Source organism: Ailuropoda melanoleuca, chromosome 9 (genome assembly GCF_002007445.2).
Source record: "Ailuropoda melanoleuca isolate Jingjing chromosome 9, ASM200744v2, whole genome shotgun sequence".
Lineage (NCBI taxonomy): Eukaryota > Metazoa > Chordata > Mammalia > Carnivora > Ursidae > Ailuropoda > Ailuropoda melanoleuca.
The window spans coordinates 12703218-12718847 of record NC_048226.1 but is presented as its reverse complement, the minus strand read 5'-3'; the positions used below and the strand labels follow the sequence as shown (position 1 = coordinate 12718847).

General features: G+C 38.6%; 1 long non-coding RNA gene across 2 annotated transcripts in view; it reads right to left on the bottom strand.

The window, feature by feature from the left end:
- The window catches only part of LOC117803723, a 43842-nt gene that overhangs the window by 4700 nt on the left and 23512 nt on the right, over positions 1 to 15630 (bottom strand). The window contains exons 4-5 of one of the 2 annotated variants that reach the window (XR_004627701.1): positions 14007 to 14749; positions 9576 to 9643 (exon numbers count right to left, since the gene is read on the bottom strand). The exons of the other annotated variant lie outside the window; for it this stretch is intronic. This is a non-coding gene — a long non-coding RNA (uncharacterized LOC117803723). The remainder of the gene's footprint in view (positions 1 to 9575; positions 9644 to 14006; positions 14750 to 15630) is intronic. 2 annotated transcript variants of the gene reach the window in all.

Here is a 15630-nt window from a genome sequence, read left to right as displayed (position 1 = left end):
TCTTTGATGACAAGTGTTCTCTTCATTTGGAACCACTTCACACTTGAAAAACTAATGATTTATATTAATTCCGTAGGGATAAAAGGAAACTCATGATCACTTCATGAGCAACAAGTTTGTCATGTGGTTAAATGGGCAAAAGTGTTTTACAGAGACAATGTCTGAGGATGTTCTATTGAGGGACTTTCTTGGATGAACCAAAATATGTGGGTGACATTGCATTTTAGGGCTACTCATACGAGTATCTTTGAAGTCACTACTAATTTTCACTTCCAGTTACCAGTGTACTTCAGTAGTCTTACTTTTGGGTTGAACAATAAAAGTTTCTGAGGTCTTAATACACTGATTAGTTGTTACTTCTGGGTAATAATTATAAATGAGAGAAATGAGAGCTGGAAACAAGCAGTGAAGGTAAGGTTTTGGGACAGTAGCGATGGCTGCGGTACAAGGAAACCCCGGGCAGGTGAGCGTATGGTCAGGGCTTGGACTCGACTTCCTATCAGGGGAGGAAGGAGCTCAGATGCAGACGTTCATGTCATAGGACTTTTGAATCCTGATCTTCTCTGGCCCACTGTAGGACCTTGAACAGAGGTGAAGAGAATCATTAGAGGAACATCTGTAAGTGCTTTGAAGCTAGTGGGTTTGTATATCACTCCTTGATTCTCCCGCCCTCTCCCTCTCTTACATCACACCCGTATCTTTTATGTTTTTACTTGTTTCCATTTAAATGTAAACGTGAAATCTATGAAGGAAAAAAAAAATTCTGTATGTAACACCAGACCCTGGCATTGAAGAGAACTTAGTAATATTTGGTGGGTGGGTGGATTCCACAGAAAGCAAGGTGGCTGCTAAGTTAGATGTAGGGAAATTAAATCTCAGGGAGTGAAGGCCACCTAATCTTATGTTAAAAGCAAAGAATTTCATTAATAATAGCTGCTCCCTGATATGTAAACTTACCTAAAACCTATAAAGTATTAAGGAGTTAGTCTGTTTTCTCTAGACCTGTACTTAATCATGTGATTGCTCCTTAGATTGGACAGGCATCCAACGTTAGGGACAGACACTGGTCCCAGGGCTGTAGGCTACTGTGGATTCTTCTTTCCATGGAAAGGTGCCAAAAAGACAGGTTATTACTCAGAGCACTATACAGATATATCGTTGAAGTGCCATACTAAATAATTTCCCTAAAACATGGGTAGAAAGAGGCTCTTCCTCCTCAAACTTTGTTAACTCCCTGGCCTGGAGTCCATGTTGAAACAAAGATAATTGTTTACTTACCACTGACCTTTGAGTTCCCCAAAAAAATAGAGCAATTTAACAGAGGAAAACTGGATCTGCTTTCCCAAGTCTCTAATCCCTCCCTTCACCAAGAACACACATTAAGAACTGAACTGGACTGTCTGATAACTCTGCCACTCGATGGGTTTTAGCAAATAGGACATTTTAATGTCAACACCAAACTCTTTTTCAAATTTTCCTCTAACTCTCAAACTAACATGGTCTTTGTTGCTTTTGGGAAGAAGGGCTCTGTGAATTTAAACAGTGAAAATTGGTCAGTGCAGTTTGTATTTCTGGATAAAATATTGTCACTGGAAAACATTTTCAAAACTTATGCTAGCTAATATTTTGCTAATGCTACAACGCTAATATTTTGAGGTTTATAACATATCAGAGAATATCCACAGCTCATCATGTCTAATTGTCTCACAGTTTTAAAAATAACATTCATAATTGTAATTTTCAACTATCTTCAATTTTCAGTTCTTATTGTATTTCTCACAAAGAAAATTCCAGTTCTGTGCCTGAAACCATGTGATGGAATCCATTTTCTATTTGAGCACCTCCTATTAAATAGCAATTACTTATGTTCATACTTGCCAGCAGTCTTAAAAGGGAAATGGGGCAGAGGATATAAGACAAAATCAAATTTATTTTTTAAAAAAGGGGGTCACCAAGATGGTGCCATAGGTTATTCCTGACTTCACTCCCCCTCACAAGAAGAACAACTACCAATCATTCAAAATCAAGTCTACTACCAAAAGAATCCTAAAATTGCAGGAGTGGGGCTGAAGACCCCTCAGTACCATAGAGACCCAAACAGGCTACGTTAGAAGGCTACACATGGACCTCACTGCCCCTCCCCCAGGCCAGGGCAGCACCAGGCGGAGAGGTCTTTTCTGAGCCTCTAGATCCTCCAATGGGATAAGAGAACCCAGGGAGGACAACCAGCCACCCCTAGCATTGTGGATTGCTTTGGGAGAGCCCCTTTTCTTATCTCACACCACGGAGACTGCAGGGGAATCTGTGGAGCTCAACCACTGGGAATCTGACTGTGACCCAGAAGGTGGGGAGGGCTTGAGCAACCAGCACACAGATCTTAGCACCAAGTTCATACCTTTAGTGCTTAAGTATTAATCCCAAACAGTGATTTTGCTCAGTGACAGAAGCAAGCCAGGGGTGCACTCTGACCAGGGAACTCAAAGGGGTGCTATCTGCCTAATTCAGATCCTCAAATTAGGAATTCTGTGGCCCTAGAGCCTAGTTTGCCCACAACCAGGCAAGGAGCTGACTTACAGCCCCACTCAGTAGGTAATGTGTCTTCTAGCTCCATTTGACCAGAAGGGCTGGTGAAAACTCCCGGAAAGAGTGAGGTTCCATGGCACTTGAGCCAAGAGGCAGGTGGGCAGAGATCACCCTTAGAGCAAAGCCAGTACGTGGCATGAAGCATTCCTGTGACACACACAGGCAGGAGGATTATTTCCTAGGCAAGATTGAGGGCAGCTTCCAGCCCCACCCCATCAGAAAGCCTGTTTGGGAAATTGAGAGGAGCCTGTACCAGCCCTTCCCCCTCCCACCTGCTGTGGAGGCAAGGAAGCTGCTATATACCCCACCTGCTGTGGAGAATGTCTTTCAACCCCATTTGACCAGAAATGCTGGCAACAACTCCTGGAAGCCATACAGCCCAGAAGCAATAGAACTGAGAGGCTGAAGAACAGAGCCAATAGTTTGCAGAGAAAAGCCAGTGGCCCTCGTCAGTCAGGGCATTTGGGTACGGGTTGGCTTGAGTTAAGACGACAAAGAGCTTTACTAGCTTTCGAGCTGCTCCTGCTACACATATGGGCAAGAACTCTAATTTACAGCTCCACTCATCACTGAACACAGGCTTCAGCCTGTCCCACCAGGGAACCTAACCAGAGCACGTAAGAAGCCACATAGCTCATTCAACAGCCCTACTTATGGTAGCACTTGAACAGAGAGCACAGCTTATAGCTTACCCATCTGCAGAGAAAAAGCAGTGACTTCACCTGGCCAGGGAATTCAGTGCGCACTCTGGCCTGATTTGGATCCCCAAACAAGACCTGTAAAGGCCCTGGGTCCTGTCCTGCTGTCTTGACAGGGCAGGGAAGATAATTCATAGCCCCATCAAATACTGAATATAGTACCCAGCATCAACTATCTAGTAAGCCTGACGAACAATCCAGACAAATGCAAATCCTATCCTGCAACCTTACTTGGGTATGGAACAAAGCCAGCAGTTCTAGCCAACTGTTTTCAGCCAGTAACATACCCTGCTCATTCCCATCCTCATAGCTCAAAGTGACTACTTATCCCTGAAAATAGACCATAATATCTGGTCCCACTTGCCCAAGGATATTACCAGCAGACACATCCAGAAACCCAAACTGCGCTGACTGGTTAAGAAGTGTCTCTGCCAAAGCAAGCCTGTAAAGTTTAGAAAAGAGGCCCAGTTCCTCAAATGCATTGAAAACAATGTAAGGAAACAAGAATCATTAAAAAAAAAATCAACTGAAGATGATGTTACTACAAAAAACTAATAAGTCTCCAAAAATTGACTCTAAATAAATGGAGATCAATGAACTGTCAGAGAAAGAATTCAGAATAATCCTCTTAAGGAAGTTTCGTGAACTACAAAAAACACACAGAAATTCCACTAAAGTTAATCAGGAAAGCAATGAATGAACAAAAGGAGAAGTTACACACACACACACACACACACACACACACACACATAGCAACCATGAAAAATTCCTAGAGTTGAAAAATGCAATAGCTGAATTGAGTACTTTAATTATTTCGTAACCATGTAGAAGAAAGAACCAGAGACCTGAAGGATAAGACATTGGAAATTACCCAGTCAGAGGAGCAAAAATAAAAAATAATGAGAATAGTGAAGAAAACCTATGGGAATTATTAGACACAATGAGAAGAAACAATTGTCACATTATAGGAATTCCAGAAGGAGGAAGGAAGGAAGAAAAGGATGGAGGGGGGAAAAGAAAGAAAGAAAGAAAGAAAGAAACAAACAAACAAACAAACAAACAGAAAGTATATTAAAACAATTATGGCTGAAAAGTTCTCAAACCTGTGGAAAGAAATGGACATCCAGATCCACGAGGCCCCAAAACCACCAAATTATGTTGAACCTGAATAGGTCCACATCAAGACACATTATAATTAAATAGGCAAAACTGAAAGACAAACAATTTTAAAAGCAACAAGAAAAAGGAGAAATTACATTTAAAAAAACTCCCAGAAGATTAATGACAGATTTCTCAAGTGAAACTTTTTAGACCAGGAGAGAATGGAATAATATATTCAGATATTGAAAGAAAAAAATTCAAAAATTCTATAACTGCTGAAGCTGTCCTTCAGAAATAAAGGAAGGATAAAGACTTTCCCAAAAAACAAAAACTGAGGGAGTTTATTCAAGAAACTAAAGGAATTTCCTTACAAGAGATGCTAAAAGGAATACTTTGAGTGGAAGTAAAAGAATGCTAATTAGTATTATAAAAACATGAAAAGGTAGTGCAAATTTCACTGGTATTGGTAAACATAAAGTCATTGTTAGATTCTGTACTATGATGAGAGTGCATAATTCACATCTTCACTTTTAAAAAAATGTTGTAAGTTAAAATAACCATAACTACTGTAATCTATTATTAGTTACACAATATTTAAAAAGCATAAATTATAACAATTATAACCAAAAACGTGAGGGGGGAGGAGAAGTAAAAGTGTAAATTTCACAAATTCTATTTAAGTTCTTATCAGTTTAAAATAGAATTATAATTTTAAGATCTTTTATGTAAACTTCACCATAAACACAAATTACACAAAAGAACATGATAAAAAAGTCAAAGCACACTGATATCAAAATATATCAAAACACAAAGAAAGACAGCAGGATAAGAAACAGAACAATGAACCCACAAACAACTAGGAAACAATTAATGGCAATAGTAAGTCTTTACCTATCAATAATTACTTTAAACATAAACGGATTACATTCTCCAACTAAAAGATATAAAATAGCTGAATAGTTTTTTTTTTTTAAAGATCCAAAAATATGCTGCCTACAAGAGACCCACCTTAACAGGCATACACAGACTGGGAGTGAAAACATGGGGGAAAAAAACTCAAGCAAATTGTAACCAAAAATATGCAGAGATAGCTATGCTTATATCAACAAAATGGATTTTAAACTAAAAATGGTAAAACGAGACAAAGGTCAATATATTATGAAAAAGGGATCAATACATCAAGAAGATTTAGCTATTATAAATATTTATGTGCCTAACATTAGAGCATCCAACATATAAGGCAAAAACTAGGAGCTAAAAGGAGAAATAAACAGCAATACAATACTACTTGAGGACTTTAACGCCTTACTCTCAATAATGGATAGATCATCCAGACAGAGAATCAATAAGAAAACAGTACATTTGACTAACAATATAGATCAGATGAACCTAACACATATATGCAAAACTTTCTATAGAACAGCTACACATTCTTCTCAAGTACAGATGGAACATGTTCTAGGACAGACCATATGTTAAGTCACAAAACAAGTCTTAGCAAATTCAAGAAGATTAAAATCATACAAAGTATCTTCTCTGACCACAATGGCATGAAATTAGAAATCAATAACAAGAGGAGAAATGGAAAATTGATAAATGCAAGGAAATTAAACAACACTTTCCTTTTTTAAAAAAAAGATTTTATTTATTTTTTGGAGAGAGAGAGAGTGTGTGTGTGTGAGAGAGAGCACAAGAGGGAAGAGGGTCAGAGGGAGAAGCAGACTTTGGCTGAGTGGGTAGCCCGACGTAGGGTTGGATCCTGGGACTCCAGGATCATGACCTGAGCCAAAGGTAGACGGTTAACTGAGCCACCCAGGTGCCCCTAAATAGCACTCTTCTAAACAAGCAGTGAAGCAACGAAAAAAATAAAGGGGGAATAAACAAAGTTCTTGAAACAAATGAGAATGGAAATACAACATATCCAAACTTGTGAGATGCAGCAAAGGCAGTTTAAAGAGAGAAGTCCATAGCAATTATTCATAGCAATAAATGCCTACATTAAAGACAGTCATCCCAAATAAACAAGAACAGTCTAACTAAGATTAGATTTTGACTTTCTCAAACAAAAACTTTTCACCACTATCGCCATATTACAGAATCTAACCATGGCTATATATTTACCTAACCGGTAAAATTTATAGTAGCTTTTTTTAATTTTTATGATGTTAATTAACATTCTTTTAATTCCACTCAAAGAAATCCTCTTAGCATTTCTTGTAAGAAAATTCCTTTAGTTTTTTGAAATAAACTCCCTCAGCTTAGTTTGTTTGGGAAAATCTAATCATCTCAAATGAACAAGATCAGCCAAACAAAATTAGCCAACTAAGAGTCGGCTCTCTGAAAACAGAAGCAAAACTGACAAACCTTTAGCCAGACTAACCAAGAGTAGGGGAAAAAAAATCAAAATCAATAAAATTATAAATTAAAAAAAAGAAACATTACAATGGATACCACAGAAAGTCAAAGGATCCTAAGAGATTGCTATAAACAATTACATGCCAATAAATTGAACAACCTAGAAGAAATGGAAGGATTCTTAGAAACATACAACTTATCAAGACTGAACCAGGAAGAAATAGAAAAGCTGTAGAAAACAATTACTAGTAATGAGATTGAATCAGGAATCAAAAATCTCCCAAGAAAGAAAAGTCCAGGACCAGATGGCCTCAATGGTGAATTTTACCAAACATTTAAAGAAAAATTAACACAAATCTTTCTCAAACTCTTCCAAAAAATTGAGAGGGAAACCTCCCATATTATCCTGATACCAAACCCAGAAAAGGACACTACTATAACAGAAAACTAAAGGCCAGTATCCCTGATGAATATAATTGTAAGAACTCATAACAAAATAGCAGCGAATGAAATTCAGCAGTACGTTAAGGGAATCATTCACCATGATCAAGTGAGATTTATCCCTGGGATGAAAAGATGCTCCAACATATGCAAGCCAATCAGTGTGATACATCAGATTAACAAAATGAAAGAAAAGAATCATATGGTTATCCCAATAGCTGCAGAAAAAGCACTTGGCAAAATTCTACATCCATTCATGTTAAAAATTCTTAATGATTAGAAATGAAACATATCTCAACATCATAAAGGCCATGTGTGACAAGCCTATAGCTGATATCATACTCAGTGGTGAAAGGGTTTAAAGCTGTCCCTAAGATCAGGAATAAGACAAGGAATACTAGAAGTTTTAGCTAGAGCAAGCAGGCAAGAAAAAGAAATAAAAAGCATTAGAATTGGAAAGAAAGAATGAAAATTATCTCTATTCACAATGATATGATTTTATATGGAGAAAATCCTAAAGACTCAACCCCCCCAAAAAAACAAACTATTAAATATAATCAATAAATTCAATAAAGATTCAGGATGTAAAGTTCATATACAAAATCAGTAATTTTTCTATATAGCAACAATACATTTAAAAAATAAATTTAAAATGATCTCACTTATGATACCATCAAAAACAATAAAATACTTAGGAATAAATTTAACAAAGGAGGTCGAAGGTCTCAAATCTGAAAACACTGATGAAAGAAATCAAAGAAGACACAGAGAAGTGGAAAGGTTTTGCACATTCATGAATTGGAAGAATTAACATTGTTAAAATGTCAATATTCCAAAAGATCCAATGCAATCTCTACCAAGATTCTAATGGAATTTTCTCACAGAAGTCGAGAAAACATTCCTAAAATGTGTGTGAAACCACAAAAGACTCCAAATAGCCAAAGCAATCCTGAGAAAAAAGAGCAAAGCAGGAGGCATCACACTTTCCAATCCCAAGGTATGGTCATTGAAAACAGTACTGTACTGGTGTAAACACAGGAAAATAGACCAGTGGAACAGAATTAGGAGCCCAGAAAGAAATCCGAGCATACACAGTCAACTAGTATTTGGCAAGACAGCCAAGAATACTTACTGGAGAAAATACAGTCTTTGCGACAAATGGTGCTGTGAGAATTAAGTATTCACGTTTAAAAGAATGAAACTGGACCCATATCCTACAGCACTCACAGAAATTAACTCAAAATGTATTATAGGCTCAAACGTAAGACCTGAAGCCATGAAACTCCTAGAAGTAAACATAGGAATAAAGCAACTTGATATGGGTCTGGGTAATGACTTTTTGGATATGATGCCCAAAGCACAAGCAATAAAATTTTAAAAAAAAATCCTTTAGGGCTACATCAAACTAAAAGCTGTTGCACAGCCAAAGAGACCATCCACAAAATGAAAGGACAGCCTATGAAATGGGAAAAAAATATTTTCAAACCATATATCTGATAAGTTAATATTCAAAATATATAAAGAACTCATACAAGTCAACAGCCAAAGTAATAATAATTACTAATAACAACCCAAATAGAAAATGGGCAGAGAATCTGAATGGACACCTTTCCAAAGAACGTATATGAAGGGCCAAACGGTACATGAAAAGACGCTCAACATCACAAATCATTAGGGAAATGCAAGTTAGAACCACAATGAGATACCACATCACTTTGAAGTGAGGGTGGCAGATTGAGTTGACTTCTTCCACCATCAGCTCTCCTAGCCAGCTTTTAAGTCCATAGATGCAACACTCCAAATAGTTCTATAGTAATGGGAGAATCATAGAATCACATTTGCGTTCTTTCCTTCCTCCTGTTTTGTTTTGTTCCTCTGGAAGGTTAATTAAGGGCTAAGAAATACAGGGAAATATTCATGGACACCAAAATATCATAAGCATATCACTTTTGTGTTCAAAGAGATTGTGCTGTAAATGGTAGGTATTCATCCTTTCTGATGGCTGAGTAATATGCGGGGATGGGGTAACTGGGTGATGGGCACTAAGTTGGGCGTGAGCACTGGGTGTTATACACAACTAATGACGCCTTGAATACTAAATCAAAAACTAATGATGTACTATATGTTGGCTCATTGAATTTAAATAAAAAATTTTTTTTAAAAAGAAAATGCACTATCGATTAAATGTTTTGTGCCCCCACCATATCTCACCCATGCCAAATACATATGTTGAAATCTTACCCCTCAAGTGATGGTATTAGGAGGTGGGGCCTTTGGGAGGTGATTAGGTCATGAAGGTAGAGCCCTCATGAGTGGTATTATTGCCCTCAAAAAGAGACTCTGGAGAGATCCTTCCCCCGCCCTGTTATGACACAGTAAAAGACACTGTTTACAAACCAGCAAGTGTATTCTCACCAGACGCCAGATTCCCCAGTGTCTTTATCTGGTTGTCCCAGTCTCCAGAACTGTAAGAAACAGGTGTTTGCTGTGAAGTCACCAGTTTATGGTCATTTTGTTAGAGCAGTCTAATCAATTAAGACAAATGGCAAGTCTTATGAGAGATATATTTTTAAAAGTATAATGCATGATCTCTATCTTTAGTGAGTCAGCATGCAAAGAATGTTTATAGACTACCTGCTATCCCAGCAGCTCTTAGCTCTGTTCCCACAGACCTCTCTTATTCCCCAAGACAGTAAAGAATGCTGTTAAATTCAATATTATCTTATTTTTACTAAATTACAGAAAAATGATGTAATTGGATAGGATTTTCTTATTTTTAAGTTTTGTTCCCTTATTGTTTTCTAAAACCCTTGCCACTTTCTATCACTTGACCATTCTACACTTAAATATAGCAAGAATTCTTATTTAGAATTTTTTCATTCATCAAACAATTATCTTACAGTGCTGGCTACACAGAAGGCACTGTTTAAAACACTGGCTATAGTGGTGAGCAAAACAGATAAGGTCGCTATCCATAAAGTATTTATGATCCTGGTATGATGCATAATATTAAATGAAAGCAAATAAATGGGCAAGATTGTGTTAAACAGTAACTGCTGTGGAAAAAATGAATATTACAGAGAAAGACTTAGGGGTGTTGGTAATTTTTAAAAATATTTTATGAATTTATTTGACAGAGAGAGAGAGAGCTTGAGCAGGGGGAGGAACAGAAGGAGAGGGAGAGAAATCCTCAGGCAGACTACCTGCTGAGTGCGGAGCCCAATGCAGGGCTTGATCCCAAGTCCCTAAAATCATGACCTGAGCCGAAACCAAGAGTCAGACACTTAACTGACTGAGCCACCCAGGCACCCCAGGGTGTTGGTAATTTAAACTGAGTCATCAGGAAAAGCCTAAGTGAAGAGATAGCTCTTGAACTAAGAACTGGATAGAAAGAAGAAGTCAACCATTTGAAGCTCTGGGAACAGGCACTTTATAGGCAGAAGGTAGAGCAAGTGGAAAAGAATGAGAGCATCACTGAGCTTGATGTCTTCTACAAGCATCAGGAAGAACTCCATACCTGAAGTATAAAATGAGCAATGGAGGAATGTCAGTGAATGAGATCATGGAGGAAACCCTAGACCAGTTCTACTCAAAGTGTGGTCCCTGGATTGCTGATGGTTCAAATGTTTGTTACTGACCCATGATAAAATAGCTACAGAAATTATGAACAAGAATTTAGAAACTTAACATTTGACAGAAAATATTATATTTATTGAATCTAAATTCTTAATTCCAAAACTACAAGCTAATGTACTCTGGGTGGGGGTGAAGAAGTGGGGGGGGGGAGTCAGTAAACTCACAGGGTACCAAAAGAGATTTCAAAATTTCACGGAAAACATAGCAGTAGTCAACATCTAGTTGGACACTATGCAACTTCTAGTCAAGGGAATTCAATTATTTCAAAATCAGTCTGAGCTATGTCCCTTTTGATGATGTCATCTCTTTGGAAAGTCGGGTTTTCAGGAGTTGTGTGTGATAAGAAGCTCAGGGACCTGTGGGTGGCTTGGTCAGTTAAGGATCCAGCTCTTGGTTTTGGCTCAGGTCATGAACTCAGGGTCCTCAGATAGAGCTCTGCATCTGCATAGAGTCTCTTTGTCTCTCTCCCTCCCTGTCTGCTCCTCCCTCCTACTCACATGCTCTCTCTTTCAATCAATCAATCAATCAAATCTTAAAAAAAGAAAGTAAGTACAGTGTATAATCACTGTGGAACAGTAAATGAGGTGGGGGCATCCAACCTAATTTCAAGGCTTGAGAAGCTGCACAATGTCCAATACACACACCCCCCACTGGTAGGTGATTAGGACTAATTAAAAATCATATAAAAATATTCCTTTTTCTTTCAAAATACGCATATTACTATTTTTCATGGCTACATTTTCAGGACATAAATATTCAGTGATATTCGGATTTAACTGGTCTACCGTTAAGCATGGCATCAGGGTTTTCACAGCTCCCTAGGTGACTGGAATGCAACCAGAGATGAACACTCCTAAATTGTGGCTAAGCTAAGGACAGGAAATGCCCTAGACTGTAAATATAATTTGGAATCCCAGTCCGCGAAGAGTCCTGTTCTGCCAGAAATCTGCTTCTGCAGCAGAGAATGAACTCAGGTGGAGAAGACCCAGGAGCAGGACCATGATGGAAAATTGTGCAGCCCTGGACTACAAGGAGATACTCTAGGGCTATGACAGGCTATTCACTGTGATCTCCTCAGAAAATCAGGATCTCAAGCCCCATCCCAGACCTGTTGAGTCAGAATTTGCAATTAAACAAGATTTTGAGGTGACTCGTATGCACATTAAAGTTGGAAAAGAATTGGTCCATATGCCACAAGCTGACTTCATGAAATAAACCAAGATATACCAGTAATGATACATCCTCTAAAGGAGAGAGTGTGTCATTTCAGTTTAGAACCTCTCCCACCCCACGCTGTCCTTCTTGCTGATTCATGGAAGACTCATCTTTTCCATTGTCCTTGAGATTCTATGGCCTCCTCCTATCATGGGAGTCCTCAGCTTTGTCCTCTCTTCCAGCCCTGTCCATGATATGTAAACACACTTAAGACTCACCCCATATCTTTAAAATATTCATTCTTGGGGCAGCCGGGTGGCTCACTCATCAAGCATCTGCCTTCGGCTCAGGGCATGATCCCAGAGTCCTGGGATAGAGCCGTGCATTGGACTCCCTGCTCTGCTGGGAGCCTGCTTCTTCCTCTCCCACTCCCCCTGCTTGTGTTCCCTCTCTCGCTGGCTGCCTCTCTCTCTGTCAAATAAATAAATAAAATCTTTAGAAAAAAATAAAATAAAATAAAAATATTCATTCTTGACCTCATCCTTCCTGCAGGTTCCCTTCCTACCCTCCCTCCCTCCATCTTCCTTCCTTCCTTCCGTCCTTCCTTCCTTCCATCTTTCCTTTCTTACTCCTTCCTTCCCTTGCTCCCTCTTCCTTCCTTTCTTCTTTCCTTCCTTCCTGCCTTCCTGCCTTCCTTTCTTCCTTCCTCTCTCTCTGTCTCCATTCTCCATCCTTTTAACGGATAGTCATATATTCTTTATCTCTAATATTCTTCCCTCCTTTGTCTTTGAATAATTTCTATTCATTTGTCATGTCTCAGCTTCATATTGCAGTCTCCATAGTAGACTTTCAGAACACCTCTGTTGTTATCGTGTGTCTCTTGTCTCTATATGGGCACAGATTGTCCATTTGCCCACTATTTCATCTGATCACCAAGCACAGTTTCTAGTACACAGTAATGACATAGTATTTCATCTTGGAGCTGACATTTGTTTTATGCTTATTATGTGTTGGACACTCTTCTAAATACATTGTATGAACTAACATTTAATCTCACAAGGCCTTGACATAGTTACTGGTATCATTCTCATTTACAAATAAGTAAACTGAGGCACAGAGCAGTTAGGTAACATGCACAGTTATTAAGAATGGAGCCAGGATTCAAATTCAGACAATGGTTCTAAAAACCAGGCTTTTAATTTTTTTTTTTTTTTTTTTTTTTTTTTTTTTTTTTTACTAAAGGAATGAGAATAAGTGAAGGAGTGGGGCATTGGGTAAAACTTATAGAGGTCAAATTCATTTCCCCACACCACATAGCTGGGAGGTGCTGGGGCTAGGGATTCACTCTCTGTCTTCTGACTCCAAATTCCATGAGTTAGGGACTGTTCTGCACCGCCTTTTATACTTTTAATTGTTTTAAAAGCAAATGCATTTTTGCTCTCTGTGGACATGGTTTTAATAAGCCTATTTAAATATTCATAATTCAAATGCAAAATCCCCTGCTGCAGCCTTCTGTGGTTCACAGACTTCAGTAAGTGGCCTCTGCTCTTTGTGGTGAGGGCCTGATGAACTGACTGGCCCCTCGTTTATCCCACTTCCTGTATGATCAGACTCTCCGAACAGACTGCTGAGCCAGGAGGTTAAAAGAGTCTGTCATTGCTTCCAAAATATTAATTGGATGGTAATATTTTTGCTCAATAGGCAGCTGGTTCATAACCTCACTGGGAAAGTGCAAAACGGTGATAAAAATTGTCTCAATTCTAGGAGAAATATCTCAGGAGTTAACCATGCTGGTCATTTTTTCCCCTTAATTCTCCCAAATTCATAGTCACTGAGCATTGTCAAACCCTGTGATAAGATGTTTAAATCCAAATCTGTGATTTCTCCCACATTTCTCAGTCTTCTCCTCTATCCCCATCAAAATCAAAAGCTGAGTAAGGTCCTATATTTTCACCAAAACCTTTCTTTATTACCTGAGGTTAGGAAACAAATTTTACTAAATTGTGTATTTGTCATGCCTAAATTAATGTCACTTACCATATTATTTTCTGAAAAACCTCTTATTGAATGAATGAATGAATAAGTTATCCCAAAACTTCATTATTCTCTTTTCTTTGAAGCAGAGATCAATAAGTATTTGGTCTGTAGCACAAAGTTTTCGACCATGAGTCCGACGTTTGTTTGCATGGCAGATCAGAAGAAGGTATGATTCTCTTTGTGAAACACTGAAGAATTCAAAACAGTTTAAGTCATTCAGTCTTCAAACAGATATTTTTTTTACCCTCTCACATCAGTGGTAACTCCCTCTTACTCTTTCTGGCTCCTTCTTTGCCCTCTGTCACATCTCCCTTCATTGGGGGCTGCATCTATTATCTTTTCTCTTTCTTCTTTTATCCAGTCCCATGATTCAAACACCGTTTATATATTGTATTGATGATTTGTCCATCTTCATCCCCAACCCTGACCTGTCCAAGGAGTATGCAACTTATGTATCCAACAACTGACTGCCAAGTATTCCTCTCCCAGTGTTTGCTGTCTCAGTAAGTGACCATTCCTTGGGTCTTAATCCCAGGAGTAAGGTTGCTCAAGCCAAACAAAAGACAATATGTATTCCAAGCCCACAGATGGTATTTTGGCAAGGGTGCTGCACGCAGGTAAGGCTGATCCATATTCAAAGTTAATTGTGTATTTCCAGTAAGAAGAGTGTGCTGTTCCATCCATGATATAAGCAGTCCAGTATAATCAATCTGTAATCCAGCCACTTTGGGCAATTCAGGGCTCTGAACCAATAAAAAATAAGGAGTTCACTATACTGGAATTGATCCTGACTGATCCTGATTAAATTAGCTACTACTACACAAGGGATGTAAGAGCGTGTCTGGAATACAGGATATCCCTTAGGGTTATCTCTTATTACTACCACATTCTTTGATTAAAGTCATTGAACAACTACAACAACCAAATGAGGCAGGATGGCTAATAGCACAGATCCTTCAGGAATGAATGTTTGGATTTTATTTATATTTATTTATTTATTTATTCATTCATTTATTTAAGAGAGAGTGAGCAGGTGCATGCAAATGGCGGGAGGGGCATAGGGAGAGACTCTCAAGCAGACTCCCCATTGAGTGTGGAGTCCCACAGTGCTGGGCTTGGTCTCATGACCCTGAGATCATGACCTGAGCCAAAACCGAGATTCAGATGCTTAACCAACTGAGACACCCAGGCACCCATAGTTTGGGTTTTGAGTATGGTTTAAAGAGATGTGTATGGATGCCAGGTTGATAAGGGGTGGACTGTGATGGTCGTTTGGATGCATCAATTTGATTAGGCAACAGCTTTCGATTATCCATGTAAACACTAATCTGTGTCTGCATCAAGGTATTTTGTAGATGTGATTAAAGTCCATAATCAGTTCACTTGAAGCAAAGGAGATGATCCTAAAAAATCTGTTTTCTAGATGTAATAGACCATCTTGGTGGGCCTGATTCAATTATTTGAAAGGCCTTAAAAGCTGAGCTGAGGCTTCCCTGGGGGATGAAATTCTGTCAGCTCAGTACAGAGGGTTCCAGGCTGCCCTGCCTAACAGCCTCCCCCATGGATTTTGGACTTTTCTAGCAAGTCCCCACAATTGTGCAAACACACTCCTTGCAATAAATTG